Raw genomic sequence first — 16076 nt, forward strand, 5'->3', positions numbered from 1 at the left:
CACACACACAAACCTACAAAACTGCCAACTGAGCTCTACTGCTTCACCTCCCCAACCTCCAACCTTGAACCCCTAGCCTCCCATCCTGGTTGATCTGGCAAGGGAGCACCAGTATATACTGTATGTGTGTGTGTGTGTTACTTTCTCAGTTGCCTAAAGGGGACCAGGAAAAGGGGCTAAATTGAAAATTAAACTACTGAGTAGCCGGTTATGTCGATGGCCACATTGATAGGCGTCAATCGCTCCCGCCTCTTCATCCTCGTTCTCACTGTTGCTGATTTAATTAAGTTTAGGAAATGATCGAATAACTGCATCCACCTGTGGCGGTTCACATTGTACTAATCTCTTCATTTAGCTGGCTAACCTCCAGTCTGCAGATAGCTGCATTCACACTGTGGCTGACCTCTCTGGCACACGCGGGGGAACACAAGGCGATGGAAAGCTCCCGGGATTGACACTTAGAACATTTAGAAATGTTGCCTGCCATCTAAACAATTAGATTATGATGGATAAAGTCTGAGAGTGCCAATACAGGGATGTGGTAAAATGTTTTGGTTGTGCTTGGAACAAAAATGTAGAAGATCATTTGAAGAACTAATAGCTGGTGCTAACAAGCTAAAAGTAGTGTTTTAGTTGGTGTCTGAAATGGAGGGTGACAGTGCACAGATATGTTAAAAAAAATGGAGATTTGCACTGCAAGGGACCTGCATCAACTATAAATTCTGTTGCATCATCCATCAAGGGGAAACTTTCTCCTGCATGGACAGACAGGGAAGCTTGAGGCAAGTTTGGATATTTTAGCTAAAATTGAAAAGGGAGACTGAGTCTGAGAGCTGAAGTGGAAGGTCTGATGTCACCCAGGGACTCCCCCATGAATAGCCTCCTGCTATAGTGCCCTCAAGCAAGGCATTAACACCTCAAAATGCTCAACTGCCAGCATTGCAGGAGTGAAGCTGTATTGGAGGATTTAAAGCTGCAACACTGCTGGCTTGAAATGGCAGTAAGGAACCAAATGAAAGACGTGAACTTCAATACCCAGAAATCATGTGAAGTAACATCAGTAAACTGCACACGACAGACTTTAACCAGGCTGGTGTGTGATGTGATTATACCAACGGATACCATAGAGACAAGAGAGGCAAGAGATCCAACAATGATGAGTCCAGTTTTGTCTGGATTCCCACCCACTAGTTTTAGAAAGCAATCTGGATTCAGCACAGAAGTTTTGTTATTACCTGTGGGGAGAAAATACTCTCTGCCAGCATCCCTACCAGACACTAGAATGTAATTTGTGCCAATGGATTGAATCTAAAACATCCTAATTAGCAGTGATAAGATGCTCTTTGCTATTATAGCCCTGTAATTTAAATCGGACAGGTAGTGCTGATGTAGAAAACATAATGATATTAAAGAGAGTACATTTGCTATAAACGCAAATGTGTGCAAAATATACACAAAAAAATCTCAATAATCTTCCATACAATAGAATAGTGCGGACACAAAGTTGGCGTCAGGGGCTGCCAATCTTAAATCTGGGGTCTTTTTTGTTACATTTGATGAAATTATCTTTACACTCTGACAGCAATCAATGAATGAAATACTCTGAAATAAAAAAATAATTAAAATCCAGTATCTGTGGCTGTCGCAGAGCTGTATTAAGCACGGACAATCATTTCATTAGGTCTGATTGAAATGACTGGCTTGCCAACCTGCATGTCTACCTTCTCCGCCTGTGCACTCATTGTGCATGAAAATGTGTTTTGGGGAGTTGCTTTGGAGGGAGAGGGTGAGTTTTTTTTCCAGTTGGATACTCAAAATCTAGCTGTCTCTTGCTAGTTCAACGTTACCCACTCCAGCTTTAACAATGGTGAAACTATCAGGTTACCAGAGCAGATTTAGTGCTGACTGAATATATTTGCAACAGTCCAAAACCCAATTTGAAGATATCATCTTGTGCTGAACATCCCGCAACAAATCATTCAAATATTTATTTAAAAAATAAGTAAGAAAATTCCTCTGAGTAAAAGACAAGTCCCCACTGAGCCATTCTTTATTGCATGTGATGCTGATTATCATGTCATGTCTAAATATTAGCCTTTTGGTTGACAACACATTACCCACTTTAAGCCTAGAGGTTAAACCCACTGAAGTTCCCTACGAGTTGGTGCCACAAATGACTCCCAGCATGATGGAGGGAAACAGAAAAGAGAAAAAAAACAGGAATGACAACAATGTGAATGAGAGAGAGAAGGATATTGACGGCTCCACTTTGCAGAGACATCATGCATTTCTCGGGTATTTAAGCGCGAGGGGCTCTGAGGGCTTAGCATTTCCGTGAGGCTGAGGCCTGCGTTTTGACTGGGAGAGAAGAGACCAATTAGGCCATTAATGTGAGTGCTGACGGGCGGATTACTCCCCTGGCTCGCCTGCCCCTTTAAAAACAGGCAGTAATAACAATAAAGCCAGTAATAACCCAGCTCTTAAAGAGACAGCTGGGGCCATGCAGGGAATTTGCCTCGGACTTCTCATCTCAAAACACACTGTACAGTTTAATTCTTAGCAGTCTTGGCGTCACCGCCTAATGTCCTTCACAGCTGGCTTCACATGTTCGAAGCTGCCAAACAGGCTTTTGTAGACTTCCTGGGACCATTGTTGGAACCCTGGACTTGGGACTATTGTTCACTCACATAGGAAATTATGTGTTTTTAATCAACAGGTGCTACCTTGAAGTTTCAAGGTAAACAGATTCCACAGATGACCAACCACACACCTAGAACACATCGTGCACACACTGTTATGAATACAATGCAAATTCAAACATGAGTACACACAATGAGTCTCTAAGTTGGGAGTACATTCATGCTGTATTTCAGTACTTCAAGGTTTACAGTTACAGGCCAAAAGTCAGGGGTGAGGGGTCAGGGCTGCACATCTTACAATGATGCAGGTGCACTATTCAGCTCCAGTCAGCTGCGGCACATGGACATCCACCTTGTCACTCAATTAGGAACACAGATCAACAAACACACACAGAAACACACACACACACACACAAATGCATGCATTCACATGCACTTGATGTCATGACCACTCCTTGGACCCCATGTAGTTGGGGTATTCTCTTACGGAGCTGGGAATGGGAGCGAGGAATCCGAGCAGTGCAACCGTCCTGGTGACAAAAGGCAGGGTGGCCCCGGGGCTCGGGCTAAGGAAGCTCCAGGTTCGGCCCCTGGACCTCGAGGTCCTTAAGGAGCCCCCTTAAAGAGCCAGGTGTTCTAACAGGAGGGACTTTGTGGAACCGTCACAGCATTCATTGGATTGGATCACATAAGAAATGTAGAGTCTACTACTGATCTGTTGCTTTGGAGGTGTTAGTAGTTTTTAAGTTTCCTCAGTTAAGGGTATTTCATGTAGTGTTTTCATGATGTGCATATTATAAAGCACTACAATTTCTGTGAACAGATAAAAATCCTGTATTACAGGATTCATGTGAGAGGGTTTCCTGGAAATCCATTCTGTGTTTTTTATTGATTATTTGACTTTGGGTGGGCATTCTATAGTAGTAACTTTTAAGCTGTCTCTGAATTCTGAGCAGATACATGGCAGCTTGATCATTTCCCTACATTTTAATATGCTTAGTCTAACCTACACCCGCTGCCCCCCCTGACGTGATAGGCATTTTCATCTGAACCCCATGGCCCACTCAGTAGTCCAGATTCAATCAGTGTTAATCCAGTTTCACTAGTCTTACAAGTGGATTATATTAGATGGAAAAATAGATTTTCACCTAAAGTCCAATATTAGACTGGATACTGATATAGTAACAAAAGTAACAAAGAAAAATCAAAGATCAGTGGTCCAGTTTTCCATGTTGTGGTCTTTATTGAGCTAACAGAAGAAGACAGCTTGTCATTAAGATTTAGTACATTTCAATCCACCAATGAAACTTTATAAAAAGAGCCATAATACAGTAAAAAAAATAACATATTTCCTCTTGCTTGTATCTAAGAAGTTGCAGTGTGAATTGCGAAATTGAAAAACCTATCACCAATTTGCACCAAACAGACAATGACATTAAATTATTTATCTCTGGTTATTCTAGTGTAGACAGAGCACCTGTGTATTGCAGCCACTAACTGTGATGCCTAGAGCCTTTCCTCCAGTAGAAAGCACAAAAATTAAGAATAAAAAGAGCAGGCGCAATTGTTAAACTGGTGCTCTTGAACAAATAACCTATTGCGTAATAGCGCCATTTTTGGTACAAGTCTGGCCAGGGATAGTAGCTCATTAAAAACGAACAAAGATTTAAAAATAGCACAGAGAACATCAGGTAAGCAGCAACAAAATCCCATGATCCATCATTGTTACTGGTGCTTGATTAATTAAGTAATCTTGTCACTAATCTTTGCCTATCCTTACTAGTGTTAATATTTGTGGAAAGAACCACTGATTGCGTGATTGAGTGAAAACTTGAGGAAGATTTAGATGGAAACTTAACAAGTGACCTTTACAGTCAGTGGAAACTCCAGAGGGAAGTGTGACCGGGTGCTGACCCACAACTCTTCTGCGTCATTCCCACAGTCCTTTACAGGTAAAAAACCCATATCCCTCATTCTGGCTGCTTTCTTAGGGGTAAAGTTGAGGTAACATGAGTGTGTGTGGCACAAAGCTCAATTCTTTATGTGCTGATGCCTGGAGAGGACAGACGGACACAGATACAACACCTGCACCACCTGACCGATATGGAGTTCAGTACTGTGCTTTACTGTTACCCTTCCACACACACACCCACACACCCTCCCACAGTAATCATATAAGATCAGGCGTTAAAAGAAAAAATTGGATTTGAAACAGCAGTTCCCAGCTGTTATTGACTTAACTTATATCTTTATAAGTGCAGCGTCCACCAGCAATTTTTTTGAATGCAGTTCGTGCAGACACTCCAAACTCCCATTTATTAAAAATAAATGATATCTAATATATTTTAAAAGCCCCGATTTCCTTCTCTCTGGTTCCAGGAAAACATATATCACAGCTGGTGTCCTAGGCCAGAACCAACAGTGTCTGTTTGCCCGTCTGGGCCAGCCTGGATCCACGCCCAGGTCAAAGATCAAACAATCAGTCCTCATCTGCTCCCCATCTCTGCCTCTCTCTCACCATATTTCTCAACTTTAGTTTTTGGTGAGTTTTTTATGTTTTCCTTTGTTTTGTTAAACCACAAAAACCTTTTACCGCTTGTCTTCATCCCATTTCAGATCTATAACATCCCTAAAGAAAATTAAGGGCTGTTAGTGACTCAGAACAGATTCTAAATTGTGAAATTATTAAGACAGTTCACTCAGATGCTATCTGCAACTCCCTCCAATGCATGGCATACGTGGCATATGTATACCATTGCATATGTGCCTTTGAATATAAAAAACAAACAGAAGTGCCCTTATGTCTTTTAATCTAGGTAAGTTCGGCACCTTTCTTACATTTGTATACACAGGACAGTATAGCATCTCTATGATTCTGTGGAAAACCACACCAGCAAAGTTCTGGAGAGAACAGTTTGAGAAACTTTCTCTAAAGCACCAAAAACATAAAAAAAATTTTCTGCTGACAAATGAAAGTATTACCCAATCTGAGAGTCAGGACCTTTAAAGGGATAGCAGATAACTCTGAGGGGTCACGCTACAATTAACAAGGAAAGAAGACGGGTGGGGGGAAATTTTTTCTGATAGTATCAAGTCTTCAAGCCTTAAATAGAAAACAGAACCTAAAGCAAGGCAAGCACATCAATGTTGGATAATTCTGCAAACTGTGGATTACGTTCATTTACATTTTTTCTTATAAAGCACGATACTGAAATTTTTAAATGATCGTTTTCATCAACCTCTTTGCAAGGCAACGATAGAATGATTAAGGTTAGGGAAAGATCATGGTTATTGCAAATAAACTATGGTTAAGATATGGATGATATGGACACATTTAAGGGTCAAAACTGAAAATAGGTTAGGAACAAGCCACAGTATATTGGATGCTTTTTGTCACGAAGTTGTTCTATGTTGTACATTTTCTGGATGATACCTTTTCTAAACCCACCTGTGCCGGTCTATCATCACTACAGTTGAGTATACACTGTGAGTGATCTTGCGCCTCCGTCACATAAGTTGGCAGTGGTAGGATGGCTTGCTGTGAGATTGTTGGAGGCGTACGCAGTGTGTGAAGCGCCCGAGGGACCCCTAGTGTTGGTGGACCCTTGTGCGTGAGGGACCCCAGAGATGGGTGAAGTACTAGTGGGTGGGGGCACCATCGGATGGCAGAAGGGCGGTTGGTGGGAGGTGTGACTGCTTTTGCCCCTCTGTCACACTGCCAAAAGGGTTAAACCGGTCAAATTTCCTCCTGGCTCCTCTCAGAGCCAAATATAAAAAAGATAAACCTTTAGTGCCATCTTTGTAACCTTAGCGAGGGTCCTTGCGCTCCTGGCCGTCTGTACTGTATGTATGGCACAGGACATATCCTTGATTCCAGTTTGAAAACACAGACTCTGTAACCCCCTAAACTCCAGTTTTTACTCCTGTCCTTAAAAACGCATCAGGCACGATCCCCGACAGTTATGGCTCCTTAGCTAACACCTGGCTCTGCTAGCGTGTCATATCACGGCTAATCGTATTAGACTAATCATTCCCAGATCAGCACAACCACACCGACCCCAGCACGACCCTGTGACCCAGCCAGGGAACCCTCATGTGGGATCAGACCTTAAACTTATTTCTCCAGAAAACAGACCCCACCCTCACTGTTGCTTAGAGGGACACGGGGGAAGGAAAGGAGCGCGTACGGATATGACCAGATTACTTTTGGAGGACTAAAAATTGCAGTTATGAGCTGGTGGCAGTTTGATCGAACCCTTTCCTGCAAAGAGGGGGAGTCTATGAACAAGAGGGTCAGATAATGATTTGATGACTGATGGCTGAAGATTAAGACATATTATCCAAATAAGAATAATTATGGTGCCAGGTTATTATCTAAAATATGAACTTGGTGAGAAGAAGCTAAATCTTATCAAACTGGCGTCTGTGTGGGTCTATTTGTGGGTCTGTAACCTAAAGGAATTTGAGAAACCCTGCTATCTTTTCTCTCTTTCTCCTCACCTCACCGCCTTCCTCATTTTCTCCCTGTGTCATCTGTCAGGCAGCTCAGTTATTGGCACTCTCACCACCTGCTCAGGACCCGTTGGATTTCTCTCCTGCAAAAGAGCTTTGCACTGTGCCACTGCCAAGGTTGCTCACATCTGCCAGCCTATGTCCCTTTCTCTCCCTTCAGCTCACTCTTTCCCTCCCACACTTACTCTCTGCTCTGATCTCCACATCTCCGTATACTTTGTGTCTTTAATCAACCTCTCCACTCTGTGGTAGTATTTATCTGCATCTTTCAGTCTTCAGTTTATCTATCTCTTCCGTTTTTTGCTTTTCAGCTCAAGCGGCCATTCCCTGACAACTACTCCATCACTGCTAGATGTGTTAGGCAGACTGCATGATGCTTTGCCAAGAAGAAACCTCTCTCCAGTCACTGATGTTGCATGAATTGCAAGATAATTCTTAAATGTCATGAATTTAAAGGCAGCAACAACATTTTTTGTTTCATTATCAATAACTGTAATCTGGCTATTATTTATATAACTGTAACAGTCAAGTCTATAAACTCAGTAAATTGTGAAAAATGCCTATCATAAATTAAAGGATAATGTCGGTATTTTTAAACCTGGGTCCTATTTTCACATATATTAGTGTAGAAATGAGTAGTAGGTACAAAATGTTTTGGAAGTAGATGAACATATTCTTGTAGGGCAATTGTGTCCGTCAAAGGCGAGTTGTTGCAGGAATATACCTGAATTGGGGAGGTGATGGAGCAGTGGATAAGACACATGCCTTTGGTGTGAGAGACCCAGGTTCAATTCCCCACATTGAGTTCCTGAGCAAGCCACTTAAACCCTAGTTGCTCCAGAGGTGTGCGACCTCTGACATGTACAGCAATTGTAAGCTGCTTTGGATAAAAGCGTCAGCTAAATGACTAAATGTAATGTAATATACCTACTAGTCATTTCTACCCCACGACCCTGTACAGATAAGCGCTGGCGATGGATGCATGGATACATGGATGGATGGATGGATGGATGGTCATTTCAACACCAAAATATGTGAAAATAGGGCCCAGGTTAAAAAATACCATAATTATCCTCCAAGAGGACATCTTCAAATGTCCAAACCCCAACAATATTGAAGTTACAATCAAATATGACTTGATTGTCAAAACAGTTGTTGATTAGTTTTCTGTCAATCAACTAAAAAATTGTTTCAGCTATTTATTTATTTGATTCCATTAAATAAAACTTATAAATGTTATATTTAATTCAACAAAATATTGCATAATAGTCTTTAAATATTGCACGTTTTAGTTTTTCAAATTATTAACTCATTTAACCACTAAACTAATAAGCATTCATGCATCAAATGAACACACCGCAGCAGTCAGCTGATTTTGGCTGTCTGTGCCACCGTACTGTGTGGATACATCCTGCCAAGCCAAACACAACACAGGCAACGACCAGCTAGAGCCTTCATTCATTAAGGACCCCAATGCACCGCCATGGCCCCGCCGCCTCCCTCTTTTCCCCTTTCTCCTCCCTCTTTTTCACTGTCGCTCACTATCCCAGTGTACGAGGAGGGGAGTGGTGGAGAGGGGGTCAGGCGGAGGTTACTCAAATACAGTGAGCTTAGCCTCTCCACACTGTCCATTAACTATCAAAACATATGTGAGCGCTGGCCAGGATGAGAGTGGCCTGCTCTGGCTGCCATTGTTTTTCTGCCTGTGTTAACTTTTTATTTTAAGCTTTATTTATACAGGGAAAGTTGAGCGAGCAACATGTACTTTTCCAGCAACAGCCTCATATTCCTGACAGGTCTTTATATACAGAACATCATCAACACAACTGCAGCTTTACTGGGGTTTGTAATTTCAAGAGCTAAGCTGCAATAATAACGGGAATATTGATAATAACTATTGTAAAAATTAGGTATTTTGTCTTCACATTACATTTATTTAGCTGGTGCTTTTATCCAAAGTGACCTACAATTGCTATATAAATCCCACGCCTCTGGAGCAACTAGAGGTTAAGTGTCTGTCTCAGGGACACAATGTGTGTCACGGTGGGAATTGAACCTTGGTCTCCCCCAAAGGCATGTGTCTTATCCACTGCCCCATCACCACCACTGGACGTTGTGGGCCTACCTTATTTACATATATGTAAATGATAAACAGAATGGTAAATGACCTACACTTACATAGCATATTGTAATTTGGGGTTCAGTGTCTTGCTCAAGGACAATTTCACATGTGCACAAGAAGAACCAAGGATCTAACTGCTTGTAATAAGTAGACTCCCAATATATATCATCTATTACATTTTTATTTGTTGCTATAAGTTGGATTTCTTGTTGAGAGAAGTGTTAAGCGAGGTTTCAGGGTTTTTTTGTTTAGGTTTTAGATTTGATAGTGATAGAGATACAGGCAGGAAATGCAGGGAGAGATAACGCATGGCATGCAATAAAGGTTCCAGGTATAAATTAAAAGGGGGACATTGTGGTTATGTGTTATGTATCTTCACACGGGATCTGGTAGCCAAGTGTCTTAAGTTTGAAGTTAAGCAGAGTTTTAAATTAAGATGAATTACATTTAGTTCAACTCAAATTCAGTTAAAGGCCTCAGTTGTGGCCTCCTTAGAACTCTCCTTTTAGTGCCTTGATCGAGGTTCATTGACTCCAGTTAATAATGAAGAAGAGTCCTCCTGGCTACATGTATTAGTGTCCTTAAGTAAGACACTGAGCAGTAGCTCTGCACTTTTTTCCTGCTTGGATACCATGTGCAGTCACAATTTTCACAATTAGTCCTGGGATTTAATTCTGCAACCTACTTTCCATTAGCCTGGTTTCCTAGACGCTTTTGCTGCCAAACTCAAATGATCAGATTCTTAAACAGACAATGTAGAATTTGATCACTGTTGCTACTTCAATCATGTCTGGATTTGGGTGGTACGGAGTGACTGCAGGCTTTGTGAAGAGATAAAAGGAGTATACACTCATGAGATGTATACGCTTATCGACCTCCTCAGACCCTCAACCCCAACCACCGTAACACTAAACGTGGCAAATGGCAGCCATTTGTCTCCATGAGTGAACTCATGGAGAACTACAGACTGTGGGCACTGACAGGTTTATATTGGTAATACTGTGTCATTACTTTGACTGCATTAGCTTTTTCAACACAAGACTTTTAAATCTTTTTTATGAAAGGCATAAAATGTCAGATCTGGTCTAATACATCTCCATATGAGCCCTCTAAAGTTCCTTTTGCCTGTGTGCAGACAGACATGCAGTGCTCCCTGCGCTGTCCCTACTTCCGATCTCTCTAATGTTTTTCAGTCATAATAAATCTGGCCCTGACTTTCTAAAGCAAACAATGCTGTGGGGACTGAGTCCTCCAATAACACTTTGTCAGTTCCAATCAGGCCTGAAATATGACTCAACTGTCTATGCCTCCCTCTGCTAAAAGTACTCCCCTCCACCCCCATTTCCTCTCTCTGGTTCTTTTTCCCTCTGCTATCCCTTCCTCTGGTCCTGCAATCTCTTACATTTCTTTATTGACCCGTCTTTCTCCCAATACATTTATTAATATCTGCAGCCAGCCGAATTACCCTTGTTTGGTATATATACACGACAGAGCCAAAAGAATATAAACACCCCAAAAATTTCACTTGTGACGGTTCAACATCTCATTCGGCTGCCGATTTGGATTGGAAGTGATAGAGGTCAAAGCACTTTGTTGGCCAGTCAGGTTCTTCCACACCTAAACAAAACATAACTATGGATACTGGTATGGAACTTGGTATGGATGCATCCATGTTGGTAATCTATGTTTTTGTGTTAGCTTATAGATAGTTGTTTGCTACCAAGACAAACCAGTTACTGTCGTAACTAAATTGCTAAGTTATTCTTCTTCTGGCATTTTTGGCAGTTATCAAACTCAACCCTGCATTCAGCCAAGGCAAACCAAAACGGATGCAATAAGATTTGCGGTTGATGGAGATACATTTAAGTATAAGTTAAAGTGTATAAGATTTCATTTGAATTGTGTAATTTTTGATAGCTATCCACCCTAGATACATGAAAAAGAATAAGTGTAAATGGGGAAGAAAAAACAGCCTTTGAAATAAGTTCCAATTAAGGGAGGCTGCCCTTAACTGGAACTATGGGGCTGGGCCCAAACTATGAAAACCAGTCCCTATCCAAAGGCCAACAAAAACATGTGTCCACATACTTTGGCCATACAGTGTAGTTATTTGCATTATTTTACTATCCCTTGAAGTGACCTACAGCAGAGTCCCACTCTATTAGCTGGCAAAGAAAAAAAAGCTTCCTTGTTGTAAATTTCAATTGCCTTGAACACTTCTACCTTTGTAGCTACAGTTGAACGAGTTGACCCCGTAGATTTATTTGTTGCGCTCTCTCTTTATTGTGTTAGCCTATGGCCATGTTAATCAGAGATGCCACCCCCCTTGAGCCCAACCCCTCTATCCCACACAGAGAAAGAGGGAAGCCATCAGTAGCGATGCCTGGTCGACCACAGAGCGAGCATGTTCTCTTCACGCATGATTAACGCTGTTGAGAACGGGGGATAGACCACCTCAAAGAGAGAACTGCCCCGACTTCAAAGTCGTTGAGACTCTGTCCCTGCAACCCCCCTCCACACACCCAGTCTCTTAAAACTTAACATAACATGGCCTCAACTACCCTCGTAAACACACATGCATGCACACACACTCATATACGGAAATGTAAAGAGTGCTTTAGGGAGGGTTTTAACTGCTATTATTGGTAAATGATTGACTGGTGGTGATGGACTGCAATCCTGCTTCCTTTTTACAATTTCAGTGGCAGTATCAGCTTGTGTCATGGACTGTCTAAACTTTGCTTTCTGATCAAACATATTCTTTGTTTGCATAACAAGATTTGACTGATATGGGATTTTGTAGAGCTGATAATATTGTTTAAGTTGCACTGAACACAGGACAATTCAGCAGCCTATTTGAATATCTAAACTTAAGTTCTTTTCATCTTTCTACATGCCCTGAGTAGAATAGTGATACATTTTGGAAGCAGGTACAACTCTGGTGGGGCACACATGAGAAAGGTAGAACTGTTATATGTGAAATTCAGGACACACAAGAGCCCTGTCCAGCATTAACTATTGCAGCTATCAAGTTAACGGCACTTTACACACTGGTGGCCACATATGGCAGCGAGAAAGGCTGCAATGTGTAAATATCATGTTGCAGTCAAAAAAAAAAAAATGAATGTCTTTTTATAGTGTCTGGTGATAGGTGGTGAGAAGAAGGTTTATAATTCAATTGATCCAGACGTACCTTAGCAGTTGCAGCCATTATAAGAGATGGTCTGTTTCTCTAATAGTCTAGGGAAATTACCCTCAGGACATAATAGCACGGTCCATAGCACCTATGGTACCTTTTGCTAAAAATTCCATAACGCAATGCCTCACTGTTGATAGGTGTTTAAAATGCTGTTATGTAATACATCACCTTTAAGTAATTGCGCAAAGGATGATGATTCATAGCAGTCTGGAATCCTAATTTGCTCACTACAGAGTAAACTATTAAGTGTTTATCATGTAGGGTATAGGTTATCAATGAACGAGTCATTTCAGCCTTTGTGAGTGGAATATCTCTGGAACCAGCTATACATGAGTCACAATAAAGGCCTTCCCAACCTACTTATTTACTTTTAGCCAGTATATTTTAATGTAACATTTGGGGTTTTGCGGGGTTCGATGTGCTTCCTGTAAAATATAAAAACTGTCTATAATCTTAAATGATCCACTGACGGCCTCTAGAGTTCAACAGATTAATTAATTAACTAATCAAACACCAATAGCACATTTTTTTACTACACATGTAAATTAACAGTACTATATCAATAGATTTTTACTTGACTTCACCAAATTAGGCCATAAGTCAAGTCCTTCAAAAAAAAAAAAAAAAAAACTGTTAAACTGCATGACAAGCAACAAATATGCTTGAATTGTCTTTGTCTCTTTACATGGTGGTGTAGCAAGGAAAGGAGAGGTCAACTCACGTTTCCTAGAAAGCTTTAACTAGTGAAGCATGTGAGCTTGTGTGTGTTCAGCATGAACGTGGAATTTGGCCCGAAGCGCAATGACTGACGCTCTCGCTTTAAACCCCCCTAATAGAAACACAGAGGGAGAGAAAGGGACAGACGAAGAGTGTTGCACCTTTACCTGAGAGATGAAAGCCATTATAATACACCATTCATGCACTATTTGAATAAATAAACAGTAAGGGCTTCTATTTATGGTACATTACGTGAGTTTGTGTTGCTTTCCTCCTGTTATGGGCCTCTATCCAAACACAACTTCAGTTACTTACAATCTGTTAAACCTGTGGGATTATTACTGGATATATATATATATACATACACTTCAATTTGGTCACAGTAAAGTTTGAGTGATTTATCATGAAAAATAAGGTTTTATATTATACTATACAAATACTAAAGAAGCTTTTAATGTTTGTCTAAGTGGGCCAAGCTGCAGCCTTTTCATATAGGGCTTTCAATAAGACAGCACTACAGCCAACAAAACTCACCCAGCACAGCACTTTCCTTGCCCCCCTGTAGCTCTCTTTTGACATATAAGCTAAACATTCACACACAACCAATCAGGTTGGAGCACTACACTTCCTGGATTATGATGCTCCACCCAGTTCTGGCAGAAAGGATGGTGCTTACATAACCTCTGACCCCTCTAATGCATTAATTGAGGGGGAAGTATGTGCGGGTCCATTTATTGTGATGGAGAGTGTTGGTAATTGCCCAGTGACCCAAATGCTCTTTTTCATCATAGCTCTCTTGTGCCACCAAGACCCTGACCTTCTTCTTCCAAAGTGGCTGCCATGTGTTGTTGACCCTCCTACATATATGGAGGTTTTGAAAAAGCTGAGACAAGTAGTTAGGGACAAAAGCTGTCAGTTTTGTTCTGCTGATCTACCTTTACATTTGAATTAATAATTGTATCAATTTTAAATCATTAAAGAGGTGGCATTATGCTCATTTTCAGGTTCAAAATCCTATTTAGGGGTTGGAACAGATCAGGTTTACATGGTTTAATTTTCAAAAAACACCATATTTTTGTCATACTGCACTTTGGTTTTTATTTAATTTATTTATTTATTTGACAGGGACAATGCAAACAAACAGTGTCAAAACAAAGCTTGTCACTGAAGTGCTGCATATAAAGTTTATAGCTAATGCTAATTTTCAACTCCTGTCCCTGGTTGGGCTTTTATACACACTTTGCTGCAGCTCCTCTTTTCACCCTGTGTTGAAGGCTTCGTTTTAGATATGGAGTGATACATCTTGTCTCTAAATCATCTTTGTTGGGAGTTGCAAATGCGCAGTTCCTAGTTAAGGACTACTAGCCAATCAGAAGCAGAGAAGGGCAGGTCAGCGAAAAGACCGTAAACAACTTCCATTCAGCTGTAGGCTACATGTTGCCAACCAGCTTGGCAACATGGACTGGAGCAAGAGTTTCAGAGCGGTGAGTTATTAATCTGTAACAAAAGTATCTTTCAACCATAAAGTTTTAACTGAGCTCTGTCTCTACATCACAGTAACAACTTTATGTCCACTGACTGCCTGGAGGGTAGCTAGTGTTTGGAACAGAGAGGAGAGCTGTGTGATACAGCTCAGTGTTTTTCCACCAGTGTTTTTGAGGGCGTGTCAGACTAGCCGCTCAGCGAGCATTTTCATTGTGACGTCACAAGAAAGGGAAGTAAAGGCTGGACTACAAACAAGCTGTTTTCAAGCGGTTCAGAGCAGTGTTGGGAGATGGGAACTCCTTTTGGGCTGGACTTTGGGCTTTTTCACTTTGCAAACCTAGTACATGCACAAAAAAAGATAACTCAAAGGAGAGGGGAAAAGCCAAAAACCATAATACCACCTCTCTAAGACTAAAGCCTGCCTGATCACAAAATATAGTAATTTGTACACATAAACACCCAACATACACTGTTATTATATTCCCTTAAATTTGTTTTAATACTTTACTTTAGACTTGTGACCAAGATATTTATATGAAAATATTGACCAATATATCGGGCTAGCAGGTTTATCGCCTAGCTCTAATTTAGAGCAAATCTTAGACTAAAACTTGTTATAATACACTTTTTAAACTTTTTAATCTGTTGATTGGATTGATCAACTGTCAAATATATATTATAAATATTCCATCACTTTTTATTACTTATGTCTTACTTTCACCCACAAATGTTGGTTGAGCATTTCAAAATTGTCATATGAGCTCAAGAGTTTTGTGATTTCATAGGAAAGTTATGCATAATGTCTTCCACACAGTCAGCCATCCTGATAATGAAAACTCACTGAATTCACTGGAATTTTTGATATAGTAGTTTCATTTTTGATATGGTTGGTTAAAAACAAACTTCTATCTGTAGTTTTAATCCAAAATTATCAGTCTCCAGAATCATCTGTCTGAAACCTGCAGAGGTCAAAAGCTTGCCTGAGCAGACATTTTCCATTTTATCTCCAGTCTAAATTTGAACATGCTGGTTGTTTTTGTTTGTATGCCGCAGGCGTACACATATCCAGCCGTCGTGCTGCTGCCTGCGTAGTGATGTTTATGAGTTATGGTGAGGGCAGAAAACATGTGTCAATATTGATTATCATTACCGAATCCCAGAGAGCCTGTCGATCAGTTAGCCGTCTGCCTCCTTCCCGCTTCAGACATAGCAATAACAAACCTCCAAGAGGAGGAACTCAACCTTGCTAATTAATGACGGCTTTATTTTCCTTTGCATGGCATTGACGTTAACCACCCCACATACACATACAACGTACATGCACATGTGCCACTATCAGAATGGGGAAAAAGGGAACAATTGGAAGAAGAAAATCAAGAGAAATAAAATGATTAAAGAGTTC

The sequence above is a fragment of the Micropterus dolomieu genome, linkage group LG16 (genome assembly GCF_021292245.1).
Source record: "Micropterus dolomieu isolate WLL.071019.BEF.003 ecotype Adirondacks linkage group LG16, ASM2129224v1, whole genome shotgun sequence".
In the NCBI taxonomy this organism is placed as follows: Eukaryota; Metazoa; Chordata; class Actinopteri; order Centrarchiformes; family Centrarchidae; genus Micropterus; species Micropterus dolomieu.